Source organism: Fragaria vesca, linkage group LG5, assembly GCF_000184155.1.
Source record: "Fragaria vesca subsp. vesca linkage group LG5, FraVesHawaii_1.0, whole genome shotgun sequence".
Classification (NCBI taxonomy): domain Eukaryota; kingdom Viridiplantae; phylum Streptophyta; class Magnoliopsida; order Rosales; family Rosaceae; genus Fragaria; species Fragaria vesca.
Window position 1 is genome coordinate 23,822,338 of NC_020495.1, and position 14,617 is coordinate 23,836,954.

At 38.1% G+C, this 14,617-nt stretch overlaps 1 pseudogene; it reads right to left on the minus strand.

The window, feature by feature from the left end:
- Window positions 1–3,352: 3,352 nt before the first annotated feature.
- On the minus strand, window positions 3,353–6,753 carry LOC101312644 (annotated as a pseudogene).
- Between the last annotated feature and the right edge of the window lie 7,864 nt (window positions 6,754–14,617).

The window sequence follows — 14,617 nt, forward strand, 5'->3', positions numbered from 1 at the left end:
ACATTTATGAACTCGGAAACAAGTGTCCACAGTATGACCTCGTTTACCACATACTGTGCATTCAACTGCTCCTCCATTTCCACTGTACTTGTTGTCTTTGCTCTTGTACTCTCCTTTGTTATCCCAGTTTTTAGTGCCTCTGTCCCTCTCATTGTGTCTTGATCCTTCACCATGTGCAACCATAGCACTCATATTAGGAAACACAGAAAATGTACCTTTAAATCTTCTTTCAGCAACAAGAAGTTGTGCTCTCAGATCACTTAGAGAAATAGGATTCTCTCTTCCCTCAACAACAGTTCTTAGAGTAGAGTACTCATCAGGAAGTCCATTGAGAATAACAATGATTATATCTTCATCAGGAATTGTAACTCCAACAGACATCAGCTGATCTCTTGCATTTTTAACCCTTTGAAGATATTTTTCAACACTTTCTGCTCCCTTGCACAAAGTTTGGAGCTCAGTTTTGAGTTGCATAATACTCACTCTAGATGCAGCAGAGAAACGTTCTTGAAGAGCAAGCCAAGCTTGTCTAGATGTCCTGCATCCAATTATGACATCTACAATATCTTCATCCAGAGTAGCCATGAGAAGACTTAGAAGAGCCATATCAGTCTTTTTCCAAGCCATAAAAGCTGCAATTTCTTCATATGTGACCTTACCATTAGAGGTTAATGCATATCGAGGAGGACAGACCTCAGTACCATCATAAAATCCAAATAAGTCATTGCCAGCAAGAGTGGATTAGAATTGAAAACTCCACTTGATAAAGTTTCTTTCACTGAAACGCATAGTGATAATACTCAACAGTGAATGCACATCTGAATGTGTAAGAGTGTGACTAGCAGCATTGTGATCAGTAGTGCTTTGTGTAGGAGCCATTTTCAACTGCAAGCAATATTCAAACAAATTTCTTGAAACACCACAAAAGAGACCCTTATGACTCAATCCTCAGAAACCAAAACACCTCAGACCTCTCAGAGAACTTCTTATTCTCTTAGCATACAAAATCAGACTTCCAGCAAATCTTGAACAAGAGCATGCAGAGAATACTCAATAATTCCCAAATGCTATATGCTCCAATATTGTATTAAGACAACTCCTTAGACCTCTTTTTACTGATATTTAACACAAAAGCAACAATAATACCCAGAAATGCTCAGTTTTGCTCTAAATACTCAGAAATACTCATATTTGCTCTCAGTTTTGCTAAGATTTACTCTAAATACTCCAATTTTTTCAACTCTTCATATATACTCCAATTTTGCTCACTTAATCATCAAATCTCACCATACAAAAGCATCAAGATCATCATAACCTTCAAATGAAGAAAGCTCACAGTGGACTTAGTAAATCTGAACAAACTTCATACTTTCCTCTAATCAACAAGCATAGTAGCTAATCCATAGAAAACCTCTTGAACCGATCAACAATATGACTGAAAATTATGTAGATCCGAAGAGCGTAGAACTCAATTTAACCAAAAGATACACAAGAATCTCAAGAAGATCAGACCTGAGTTTTAGATGTATCACAGTACTGACGAACAAGCCTCAATGAAGATCAGAGCAGTTGATCCACAACTTGAAGATGAGAGAGCTTCGATTTTCACCACAGAGCGCAAGCTAGATCTGAATTCAGAAAGCAAATATATGAACAATCATACACAGAAGCAGAAGAATATATCAGAGGTCCATGATCTATGGCTGCTCTGATACCATGATAGCCATGGCATCAGAGATGAGCTTGATAACAAAATTGAAAGCAGAAAATTGAGAGAGAAAGAAACTGAGAGCAAATCAAACTCTTTTGCTTAGAATATAGCATAGAATTCATTACAAAGGAGAATAAAGTCAGATAGCTATTTATACAACAGAAAAGGAAATCGGAAGCTTTCTAACAGAATTGAGAGCTGGAATATAGCTGTCAAAATACACGTGGCATAAAGATTCTAGAATCTGTTAGAAGAATAACGGACTAGTCAACTCTTCCATTCTTCTTCTACTACAGTCAACAAATTGAAACTGACACAATGTTTTCTTTTTCTTTTTCTTTTTTTTCTTTTTTTTGGGTAAATGAATGAATATATAGAAGAACCCAGGCTAAAAACAAGCCAAGGAACAACAAGAACAGAAGCTACAAAGCTAAAGCTAACAAAACAACACCCTCAAAACAAACACATAAAACTAAGAAGCTAGTCTCCATTCATGAAAAATGTAAGCGTTAGAAGAAGTATGAGGAATCTTCCAAGACAATAAGCAGAGGCGAATGGACTCCACAATTCCTTTAAACACAACAGCAGGAGGAAGACTCTCAAAAATAGAAATGGTACCACAATGTTTTCTTTTTCCTGAGACAGAACAATCAGACCAATAATGTGTGACTTGAAGAGCACAAATGAAAATGATATCAAGAACTGCAAGAGTGCAGCAAGGGTGAAAGAAACAATTGGTCTACGAAAGAGGGAAAATTGAGGTTTCAATTGCCAATTAATGAAGTTGATTAACTTAAAGAAGGATGCAGAGCTGCAATGAAAATTACATTGTGTTCTTAATACAAACCGGAGCTATAATTTACGGCCAAAATTGAAAAGGAATCATCAGGATCTAGATTGAGAGAAGTTCCCGATGTACCTACTCATGATCACTAACAGAAACAAAACTCAAGAAAATCATCAATGTCCGGAAAAAGCTTCCCCGAATATCCATCAGATAGACCCCCACTTACATAAGCTGTTGAGATTGGTGATTCATTTTCATTCAAATGTGAAAAACCCATGTGATGCAGCAAGTATTGACTTGGGATGAATAGTTATCTATGGTATAGCTAGGAACAAAGCCTTAAATGGTGTTTGTGGAAATTGAAGGTATATGAGAGTCTTCTATGGTGTGCTTGCAGCAAATGGAATAGGAGGGAAGAAAAAGCTTTGGCTTTTTCACATGGTATGATTGTTGCCTATAAATAGGCTGCATGGAGAACCAATAGAAGCATGCAAGGAAGTTTGCATCGAGTAAGCATCGGACAAGCAATAGAGCTTGTGGGTTGTGCATGAGAGTGAGAGAGAAAAAAGTGCTAAGAGGGAAATACTCTTAGGTGAGATATTGTGTTCTTGGGTATTCTATGAGTGAGGGTGTACAAGGGTTTTAGGATTTGGGTTATGAGATTTAACTCATGTATCTTGTACTAGTTTTATTCTCATAGTGGAAGAGCAATATCTTGGGGTGGACATAGGCATGTTATTTGCCGAACCACGTTAAATCTCGTGTCAATTGTTTTTTTCATCATTGTTTGTTATTCAGCTTTATTACGATATTGTTGGGTGTGTCTACTCTTGGATCTCGGTTCGTTCGTGGGGTTAAAATCTCAACATAAGCCTCAGATGTGCATACCAGCAACACCATGTACCAAAAACAGTGAGAAGCTGCCAATCAATATCATCCTCCATCCTCAAGTACTCTCCAATATCAGCCTGGTGAAGCACCACAATTCCATTGGGGTCCAACTTCCTACAATCCTGGGTAGATTAGGCGGCAATCCCAAAATTCAATGGAATATCCGACATTGAAAAAACAACCACCCCATCACCAGGCACAATATTTTCTGTAATCCTCCCCAAGCCACCTTTCAGAATATGGTTTCCATATAAATACGACATCTCAGAGGTAGGTTTGAGCCAGACCTTGTGTTTAGCATTCGAGGCCAGTAAACTCAAACACTGAACAGTTAGGTGGAAGCTACCACCGTGATTGAACTTCCCAATGCAAGTTCCAAGAGAGACTAGATTAACACAAGCTATGTTGGTTGCACGCTTTACTAGTGAGTCACTGACGTAGTAGACCTTGTTCTTGTTGAGTCGAAAGCATAACAAAAGAGAGCAAAAAGTAAAAAAGGAAGAATGTCTCAGAAGCATTTCATCAAACACCTTGCGAGCAACATTTTAGTTGTTCTATACATTCACTGATTCATAGGTGGTGATAGAAAGAGTCACTGATAGTCCAAATACGTGCAAATAGCAAACAGAAAAGGCAAAAAAACGAAGAACCTTAAAGTACCTGGGATCAAAAAGAGAGGGAAGGAGGGAAAAACCTGGGATCAAAAAGAGAAGGAAGGAGGGAAAAAATCCCAAAAATATTTAGACCATTTATCAATTAGGTTTATTGTATTGGTTTTTATCAAGGAAACTATGTGTGTGCTTGCAAAGTAGATTACCATTCGAGGTGTTGTTAATTGTGAAGCTACCACTCACATTCTAATCATCTTTTTCAGGTTGGTTTGTTTATAATCCCATCCCTTTTATGTCTACGTACTCTACTTTTTTTTTAATGAATTTATACTCATATATAGATATAGATATATAATTTCAGTTATATGTAGCACCAAATGTTGTATAATGATTTTGTATGCATAATGGCTTATTCTTATATGTTCTTCACCACGATTTGGTCTTTGTCAGTTTATGATAGTATCAGAGAGTGCATTGGGTTGATGAGAGTTCCACTTATATATGACTCATTCAACCTAATAGAGATACCAAAAGAGGTTAACTCTTAGTCACTGTTTTTTGCCATTATTTCTATAAATGGTTAGAGAAATTTATATTCCAAGTTTGCAAATCCAAGGAATCAGAATAGCAAAAGCTACTAGCTACTAAAAGTTTATTTTTCAAGTTTGCATGTCTACTGATTTATATATGTTTGCGCTATTAATTTGTAATATAAACATAATTTTTTTTTCTATGCACTTGCAGGAGCAGTGTATGGATTACTGAAGCATTGCGGTTGCAGCTAGAAGAACAAAAGTGGCTTCATCATGAACAACTTGTGGTATGCATTTGGGAGCCGTGCACTATTTTCATGTTTGCATATGAATGCATGTGCAACTGTTTAGATGTTTACATCTGCATTTTTTATCCATATACATGTGTACATCACTATTTGCTTGGAATATCTAAGAGATGTGAGTTATGCTACTGAGGCATTTCATTTGCTTGGAATATCTAAGAGGTATACTATTAATTAATTTAGGCAGTTTTATATTTGATGTCACAATACGTGTTCTCTTCTTTTTCTTATTCATAATTTTTCATTTGTATTTTATTTCCTGCATATAAGTATAATTTTTCTGGTGATCAACTGTGTATTAACTTGGCTATATATTGATACTTGTATGCCATTCTATAAGGTCGATTGAACAAGTGATTGGTCTAGCATATTGAAACATTAGGGATTATTCCTGTATTGAATCCTTTTATGCAATTATATGACATTAAAAGTCGTTTCAACTCATTTCCTGAATAAATACAGCATCCAAGCAGTTTCCATTTCATCTCATTTTGAAACTTATAATGTTATCCTCGTTTTGTAGGTTGGAGTTTGATTTGGCTATGCAGAGCAGTGATTTAAATAGGGCTCTCCAGTGCCTACTCACAATGAGCAACATCAGGGACTTGGGGCAAGATAATTCAATTCAGGATTTGATGTGAAGGACATTCTAAGTATGACATATCACCAATGTAAGAGCTTATGAGGTTTTATGTCACCATCTAGTGATAAGGATTGGTTGCTCAATTCAGTGATATGACTTGGTTTTTGATGTTATAACTTATTGTTGTTATAGCTTATAGGTCTCTTTGGAACAAATAACTTTTTGTAAAATTTGTTGGTGTTTGGCAATAAGAATGAATTTGAGATTTCTGAATTATGTTGTGCTTTTGTTGAGACATTAAAATCCTATAGAATTGACATCCAGATTGAAATCTGACAACAGATGGCCCTATAGACTTTGACGTCTCTAAATCTTTCAAACGACATTTATATGTCGTCTTAAAATATAAAAAAAAGATAATAGTAGATGTCGTCTGAGATAGATATCAGACGACAGACAAATGACGTTTGAATTGGTGTGAGACGACATACAGTTGCTCACTTTTGAGTATAAAGTAATTTCAATGACACTTTTATGTCGTTATAATCATTGTCTAACGACAGATAATTTGAGTTTGTTGCATATTTAGATGCATACACACGACAGATGTGTTTATATTGTATGTCGTGTGAAGTTTATCAGACGACAGATTTTGCATGTCGTCTGAATGCTTATCAGATGGCAGCTCGATAGACGACACGCAAAAAAATGATTAGACGACAGGCTTTAGCAACTCGATAAACGACACGCAAAAAAATGATCAGACGACGGGCAAAGCCTGTCGTCTGAAAGCAAAATTGACGTAGTGTTTTTTGTTTCCCAAGTCCTTTGAATACTTTTCTTCCTTCTTTGATCACTTCAATATCTAGACACCATGGGTTTCCGATTTCCTAAAGTTGCTAGCACAAAGGCATCAGATATACCAAAGGCCTACTTTGCGGTTTATGTTGGAGAGAACCAGAAGAAACGATTTGTTGTTCCAATATCATATTTGAACCAAATTTTGTTTCAGGATTTGCTGACTCAAGCTAAAGAAGAATTTGGATTCCATCATCCAACGGGTGGTATCGCAATTCCTTGCAGCGAAGACACCTTCATTGATCTCACTTCCCACTTAAGTGTGTGAGTAAACACTAATGAAGCAGATCCTGGATCCAAAATATCCTGATTTGAAAACTTGCTGCTCAGTCAAGATGAAGTAGCTTCAGTTGATAATTTGATCATCCACAGAATCAGATCACTCTTGTGGAGGAAAAACTGGCCTGCTGGACTGCTACCTTGGTGAAGAGGGCTTTCCAAAGTTTGAGGAAGAACCAAATCATAGCTTATCATGAGACAAAACATGAAAATTGTAGACTCTCTCTCTGCAGTTAGTGTATAGTTCATGAGACTCCATATTTTGACCTCAATGACAGTCAAGTTCTGTCTTTTACTCCTAAATTAAACTGTCTTGTTTTTTTAGAAAATAAGGGAATGCAAAGGAATATATTTCAATTCCTGATGAACTTTCGGGTCTAATTTCTAATAGATCATTTTGCTCGCAGTGATATAATTACCAAAATCAAAGCATATGTTGAAAAGGAAGTAATGCTTGGTGATATAATGGTTTTATCTGATTTATGATATATGCAGATGAAGCCTGATTATGGTGTCTTCAATTAGACACATTGATATTAACATTACCATTAAGATATCTGCAGATGAAGCCTGAAACAGTAAATATGGTAAACGATATAATTATAGCAGATGAGAAAATTTCAAAAGAAAAAAAAAACAAAGTAGAGATGTTTACACCTAAATTAATATTTTACTAGACAGTAATTGTTTAGGTAAATATTAGTTAAATTCATAGTACACGTCATACAAGCGAGCCCAAAATATTAAGTTTACAAGTGATGATCCGCCAGCAAAATCAGGCGAGCTGGGTAGTAGAGTTCACATGTGACAAGAAATGGACTGACTTCGCATAGAAGATTGAGCGAGGCGAGATACCTTCGCGCGAGAAGACTTCGCCAGGAGAAGAGTTTACGTGTATTAAGGTTTCTATTCTTTAATCACATGTATGCAAGTGTATGTACTCCCTATGCGTGGCGAAGGATAATGCTTGCAGCTACAGTGGAGGCGAGATGCATGCGAAGAGGTTGCATGCGAAACAGAAACAACTACCTCGCGGGGTGGATAAACATGATTGCACGGCGAGATGGTTCATTAAGGATCATTATCTTTATTCAAGCATGATTGCATGGGGAAGCTTACGTCCACATCTTCATGAGATTGGTTGTATGTGGTGGTTAAGGTCTCTATTCCTTAATTGGATTTACATGAATTGACTACGTCCACATCTTCATGAGATTGGTTCTACTCCTCTACATAGTAGGCAGTTAGTTACTTCGCCAAAGCATAATCACGTCCAGCAAGTGATTAACATCGCCTACGCCATATTTATCGTTGAAAACTCCTACAAGTCTTTGACATGTTTTGGGCCAATACTTGTGGCCCCAAATAACTCTATATAAAGGAGTTTGAGGTTCTCTCTACTGCACAACTCAAAAACTCAACAACTCAACAAAAATACAATACAACTATCGACCTAGTCGAACCTAAATGCTAAAGCATCTCGCCTTAGCAACATTTTTCCTTTCAAGCTCCCCGGAGCTCTGTTTCTTTACTTTCCCGGCTCCCCGGAGTCATTGCACCCTTTACTTTTCAAGCTCCCCGGAGCTCCCTTGCGTTCTCGTTTTCCTTTCCTTTGGTTGCTCTACTCGCTACAACCGCGAGTATCGATATCGGTGGCGAAGAAGCTACTCTAAATCCTCGTCCGTGAGGTGCCACCGGAGCCCTACTCTCGTTTGATTAGAAGCACAGGTTAGCGCACTACAACAACAACCCTACTACATTCCGCGTCAGCACAGTAGCACGCTCCACATCCCTAGAAGCATTAACTGCTACCGTCTCTCTCTCCTTGCTGAGGATTGTGGCCAAAACAAGAGATACAATAGCCTTTATGGGATAAAGAGAAACCAGACCCAGAAATAAACAAATAAGTGTCTGTGGTGGCATTTTCAAGTACAGATCAGAAGTATGGAAATCTCTGAGAATTAAAGTAGGAGTAGAAAAAGGCTCTGAATACCGTTCTTAATTGAAACGCAAGTAATTAAAATTTAGAGAATTTTAAGAGAAACAAGAGCAAAGAGCATAAATATATGTATATACAATTGTCCCTATACAATTATACATGATACGTATGTGTAAGTACGTAGTTGGTATGTATGCATATTTTTTTTTATTAAATTTCTTGTATCTGAAATATATGTATAGAATAAGAAGATTAAGATCTATCCACAAAACACATAGCCACAGTCATTAAATCATCACAAAAACCATGAACTACAGTTTCCTAGTAGCACTAGGAGATTACCATGTCACAGCTGCTCAGCCTCAACGATTGCCATCTGATCTTGTTCTGAACCTCTAACACCACAGAAACACAAACACAAAAATAACTTAAATTCTTCTATGCTATGCTGCTAGTTTTCTCACAGTATTGGACGGTTATCTCTTAATGAATTTCTGTAGCTAGCATAGGTTACTTTAGTCATACTTGGTGTTGATTCGACTAGGACCTCTTGTATACTAGGTGTTGATTCTCAACATAGTTCATTCCAAATCATTCCATATTTTATTTATTGGCTACCGAATGAAACATCAATCTCTGTTGTCCCATTGGCACCTAAAGCCCCATCAGAGCAGAGGAACTATTGCTGATCATGGCTGCTCTTTTATGGGAGCCGCAACATTTGTGATGCCCTGTTCTAGTTTCTTTCCGGCATTTACGTGGATCAATGAATAATAATGCAACTTTTCTGCTATGGTTGAGGGCCTGAGGCCAAGGTGCAAAAGATATTTCCGGCATTTTTCATCATTTGCGGCACCAAGATCCTGACCAAAAAGGACAATAATTCGAGCTATCTATGATCTATCTATATATCTTGGCCTTACTAGGAAAAAATTATTATGCATCTATATATATGGTCTTACTATCTATCCATCTAATCTAATGTTTATCATGCATTTAGCAGAATCAGATCATTCATACTTTTCAGAACACAATGAGAAAGCAGCATCAATCTCATGCATGTAGAAGTAACATATTTGATACTCCTAAGTACACAGAAAGAAAGCTGCAGCATATATGCATCAAGCCAGAACCAACAATAAAAAAAAAAAAAAAAAAAAACCAAAACCAACCAACAAATATAAGATTAGCACCTGGACATGTGCATTAATAGTAAAGCACCTCAACATGTGCATAAACTTAAGGTCAGATAACAGGGAAGTATAGAACAATGTATACTGGGCAGGGAATCCAAAAAAGAAATCCAAAGCTGCTAGAATGAGTTTTTATAGGGATAAATTCATCTAAAATTCAAAATGATGCCTCAGTCACCGTCTTCATGCATCAAACTTGTAGAAGTCTAGAGTAACAGCAACTCTGCAAGAAAGTAAAGCAACATTAAACCCACAAAACCTAGAAGCAAGTCCATAAGAATCACATAGTATACAGAAACCATCTACATGTAGTTTCAAGGTTCCAGGGAGGCAGAGCAACCTTAGAAGCCAGAACAACCTACCAGTAAACAGATCATACTTATCTACAGTAGTAAACATTACCTGATCATTAGAGCAAGTATCGCAGATCATCCCATATACTGTATGTGACCCTATCCATTTTCAAGCTGAACTTGTAAACCGCACTGCTTTCTTCAGTGTACTTGCCCAGCAGAGCTTCTGCCTTGGAGTCAATGTCCTGGTCCAGGTGCTCAGACATTTCAATAAGAGTTTCTTCCAGCCAGTCTAAGGAACCTATTTCTGCCTCTAGAAAGTTTTCAAAGCTGGGCAGAAGTGGCAAGCTTAGCAGAAGCTCAAACATAGTGCTAAACCACATCAGTTCAGCCACTAGTTCTTGAAGGAAATTGTTCAAACTATAGCAATCATCGATATCTATAGTCTACATTGCAAGTTCAATGGTTCCCCTTCTTTCTTGTGTCAATTTCGGAACCCCAAGGAATTCATGGCGCGCAATTTTGATGCACTCAATGATTCTGTTGAAAACCACCCCAAAGTCATTAGTTTTCCCCTTCCACTTAAACACCATTTTGAGCAACAGAATTAGAGACTCCAAATTGTCAAATCGTTTAATCCTCCACGGTCGGTTCTCAACACACAAGGAGATCATTAACTTAACAAAAACAGATGTGAGGCTGTGACCTATATGGCTTGCCACACGCCTCACCGATTCCAACGATGTACCTTTGTATATCTTGGCGCTCAGCTTTTTCTTCATGTAACCCTCCTTGTAGAGACGAACAAAACATTTGTGGTTGCGAATTGGCTGCACAACCTTCCTCAGTCTTACACAGTCAACATAGACCTTCATATCGATCGGAATTTTCTCAATAAAGCTCTTTCCAAACTTGGCAGCGGTAACAACTATCTTGTCAAGAGTCTCAACAATGATGCTATCATCATCAGAGTTCCCAGCAATCACCAAAAGTGAGCTTAAGGGGGTGTATTGGATCTGGAATTAGTGGCAATTTTAAAGAAGTCCATGAAATCTGAAAATCCGGGTGTATTCAATATAGACTTATAATAGTCCATAAAAGTCTAGGTGTATTCAATTAGGATTTTAAAAAGTCTTTATACAATCCACCAAAATCTAGAGGTATTCAATTAGGACTTTTAAAAATGAATAGAAGTTTTAGGGTATTCAAAATATCATTCATATTTAGAATTAGAAAATCATGGAAAATTGTGGACTTTGTACTGTTAAGTATAAATATCAAAGTCCAATAGTTTGCCGGCCACCAGAGCAAAGATTTTGAGCGTGGGAAACAATCTATCAAAGTTCATCCCTCTGCCTGCTGCGAAGAGGTTGGTTCTCATCATCTTGCTTTCTCGATTCTTTTTCTGCCTTTGCCTAATGTTATCAGAATTTTTTGATACTCAATATGTTCATAGTTGCATCATTGAATTTTTTTTTTTTTTTTGGGTCGTTCAGTTGGTCTATGAAACCCTGAAAAACCCAAATACTGTGTCTGCTACTCCCAACCCTAAAAACCTAATCACCATAATCAAAATTGATTATACTGTCGAGGTGAATGATTATAGAAGCATGAACATAAAATTATCGAGGTGAATGATTATGTGTGACTATGAGGATTTGAAAATTGCATACTATGAGGATTTGAAAATTGCGCACTTCCATTGGATGTCCGAAAGGGAAGAACCTTTCTCCTAGTTTTTATTAAAATTAATTATACTGCTGTGCTCCCAACCCTAAAAACCTAATCACCATAATCAATATTGATTATACTGTCGTTGATCATATATACCTTTTGATATAGAATAGTTTGTACCTTAATTTTGATTATATTGTTCTGTTAGTGATGTGTACAAAACCACCTCTATAGATTAGCTACAAACTACAAACTTGATTATAATCTCAAGTGATTAAAAGCTAATGAATAGTTCACAGGGTCGTGTATAACGTACTCAATTTGAATGAGAATCCAAAAACTTCTAGGGTTTCTAGTGGCACTTATTAAAGCATGCCAAAATTTATTTCTACATTATTGATTATTTTTATACACAAAAGAACAACCCAAAAGGGGCAGACTATGAGGTTTCTAGGGTTTTTGCCAGTGTCTTCTTATCTGTATGGAGACCACCTTTGTGTGTGTGTATATACACATATAGCATGTTTTTTTTATTACTTTCAAGGTTGCATGTATGATTAGTTATAGTTTAACAATTATATAGATGGGAGATTCACAAGGAAATGGTAAACGAAAGGATTATAAAACTTGGACCGCGGAAGAGAGCAATGTTTTGCTCCAGCTCATGGTTGAAGGCGCTAAGCTTGGATTCCGTGATATTAATGGTGTAATAAGCAAAACAACAGTAGAGGCAAAGCTACTTCCTAAACTTAAAGGAAAACTTGGTAAGGAGATAACTTTCAGCCATTACCAAAGCCGAGTGAAATAGTTTAAGAAATAATACACCAATTACTTTTAGTTTATGCGTCACAATTCTGGGTTTAGGTGGGACCCGATCACAAAGAGATTCACTGCGCCTGATGAAGTATGGGCAGACTATTTGAAGGTGAGTTTAATGCCTTTTAGTTTTATTCTATTTTAGACTATTAATTTGAATCTTTATCATATTGACATTTCTGTTTATTGTTATTTTTCAGTCACATCCAACGCATGCGCACTTTCGGACATAAACTTTTCCGGACTATGAGGATTTGAAAATTGCAGTTGGTAATGGAACTGCAACTGGGATGGGGTCAATAGGTCTAGGTGATGATACAGATGCCACAACATATGAAGTAGGAGAAAACGGATCATGGGAAATGGGTGGCATAGATGACTTGGTCTTTGATCAAGATAATCACACCTTTGTGCGAAATGAAAATGAGTCATCGTACCAAGAAAACTTGCCATCTCTTTCCCGACAACGCACACCAGGTAACAATGCAAATGCTGCACCACATAGCAGGGCTCAAGGCAAAAGAAGTAGAGCTGATTATGAACAAAGTAGCAACTCAAAAGGGGTAGCTACTCAAGCTGAAGTTCTAGAAAACTTATCAACTGGCTTTGGTAAAATTGTCACCACTTTTGATACAATTTGTGGCATAATGGAGAAGAGAGAATCAAGAGACACTGAATGTTGGATTGCTATTCAGGAGACCCCAGGATTAACTGATGAGGCTAGCTTTTTTGCGCTTAGTTTTCTTAACACTAAAGCAAAGCAAGACATCTTCTTGAAGATGAGTCCGGACCAACGACGTAACTAGATCACTTGGGCACGAATTAATACATCAGGCTAATAAGCAATATGATATTGCCGCAAATATGCTATGTAATACCCCGAAAATTTGATATTAGTTTCTGATATTAATTGAGAATTTTCGAGTTAGAAGTTAGTGTGTTTTGAGGTACGAAGGAAGAGCGGAAGTGTTTGGACGCATAATTACCCGAAACGGTCTTATGGTTCTGAGGGGTCAAAAGTTGACTTTCAAATCTGTTGGGTTTCTCGAGAAACTTCCTTCACGAAAGTTGTAGAGCACGATGATACGAGTTCGTAGACACATGGCACGCGTAAAATGGACTTCGTATGAGGAAGTTATGGTCAGTAGAAGTTGTGGCTTTTCGAGAATATTTAGGTTAAATAGGAAAATTTCGTTTTGGGTCCTCATAATTTTCAGAACCCATTTTCTTCCCCTTTCTTCTCCCTCCTCGACCCAGAGAGAACCCAAGCTCCCCAGTCGACCCGACCCGGACCCGGTTGACCCGACCCGGATTTTCCGGCCAACTCCGGCCGACCCAGGCGACGGCACCGGTCGGAGTCGCTTCTCCTCGGCGGCGTAATCTTCCCTGTGTTGGTGGATGAGGATGACCCGAGCTGAGCTGTGCAAGCTGAGCGCCACAGTGAGGGCTGGCGACCCAGTTTGCAACCCGATCGGTTTCCTTCCTCCTGTGGCGGCGACGCGGCTTGGAACCGGTCGGGATAGGAAGTGTTAGGCGTCCTCGTTCGATCCTTGGTGGTCTTGAAGCTCAACTCGCGGTGTAGAGTTACGGTGGTGGATTCTAACCTTCTGGCGAGTTTTTCGGTGTGCTCCGACCAAATTGGCGGATACCTCAGGTATAAACGGTGCTCCCCTCTTTTCAATCTACAAGTTTTGTGTTGGGAGTTTGCCCTAATTCGAAAGTTTCGTGATGGCGCGTGGGCCCACTCGCCGCCGCCTGTGGTGGCGCGTGGCGGCGCGTCTGGCATGATATGTAGGTTTAGTTGCAAGGGTTAGCTAGTTCTTGTTGTTGTGAGCAAATTTATATATTATAAGACTAGGTTGAGATCTTGTAATGCTTAATGTTGGAGTTGTTTTCGATGAGGTGTGATGATTTTGTGATTTTCAAAAGTAGGAGCCGTTTTTGGTAGTTGTAGGAGGTTTAGTTTTGGGTGATCGAGGACCTTGAGAGGTCTTGAAGGAGAGTTGCCCTCTGTCACATCCCGACCCGTAAATTTTTACCTTATTTACTAGCTTGGTTATAATAAGAATTTTACCGTCTCCGTCAATAAGTTATGGTTTAATTGGTCCCTAGAGGGGTTTTGAGGGATGATTATTTCGGAGAAT